The sequence below is a fragment of the Primulina huaijiensis genome, unplaced genomic scaffold (assembly GCF_012295235.1).
Source record: "Primulina huaijiensis isolate GDHJ02 unplaced genomic scaffold, ASM1229523v2 C13150828, whole genome shotgun sequence".
Taxonomy (NCBI): Eukaryota; Viridiplantae; Streptophyta; class Magnoliopsida; order Lamiales; family Gesneriaceae; genus Primulina; species Primulina huaijiensis.
The window spans coordinates 1-701 of NW_027341930.1; the positions used below are offsets into that span (position 1 = coordinate 1).

The 701-nt window shown below is 36.5% G+C and overlaps 1 long non-coding RNA gene across 1 annotated transcript; it reads left to right on the forward strand.

Annotated features, from left to right (window-relative positions):
- Positions 1–27: 27 nt before the first annotated feature.
- LOC140965425 (uncharacterized) lies at positions 28–695 on the forward strand. The gene is made up of 3 exons (XR_012173075.1): positions 28–117; positions 212–286; positions 471–695. It is a non-coding gene; the product is annotated as an uncharacterized lncRNA (long non-coding RNA).
- The last annotated feature ends 6 nt before the right edge of the window (positions 696–701 follow it).

Here is a 701-nt window from a genome sequence, read left to right on the forward strand (position 1 = left end):
GAAAATCTACAATTCCCACGTCTTCTTCGCGCCTTTGTTTTTTCTTCCTACTTTTTGTACACAGAGGATTTCATCATTCTTCCTCCAGGCTCCACCTCCCTCGGTAGCTCTTCTCAGGTTTGATTAATCATCTAAGTCTTGTGCATCCCTTCGCTTTTTATTTCAAAAATTTTGGTTAAAAAACTACACAAATTTTTACCTCAAATTTCAGGTCTGTCACCCCTTTCACCGTCCCCACACGTTGACCGAGAAGCTCCTCCATCACACTTGAAAATAGATTTGCTACGTATGGGTTTTTGTTTATCTATTTACATATTCATTGTTCCCCCAAATTCTAGGTCTTTCACTACCCACCTCGCGACCGAGATGCCTTACCAGTTTCATTCCCTCCTTCTTTTGTCTCTGCAACCAAAGTTGGTACTTCATTTTTTTTAATTCCAGTTAACATATTCATTTTTCTTAAATTGCAGTTCTATGACCACCACCAACGCCGATTATTGCCTAGAAGCCCTCCTATAGCCACGTCATTCTGCCTCTGCTCCCAAATTTGGTACGTAAGGTTTTATTTTGGTGTTGCAAATACAGAATTTTTTTTATTTGAATTTGCAAATAAAGACTGTGGTTTATAAATATAAATGTAAAGATTTGAAGTAGTATTATGTAGTAGTTGTTAAAAAATTAAACAACAAATTAGATTAATA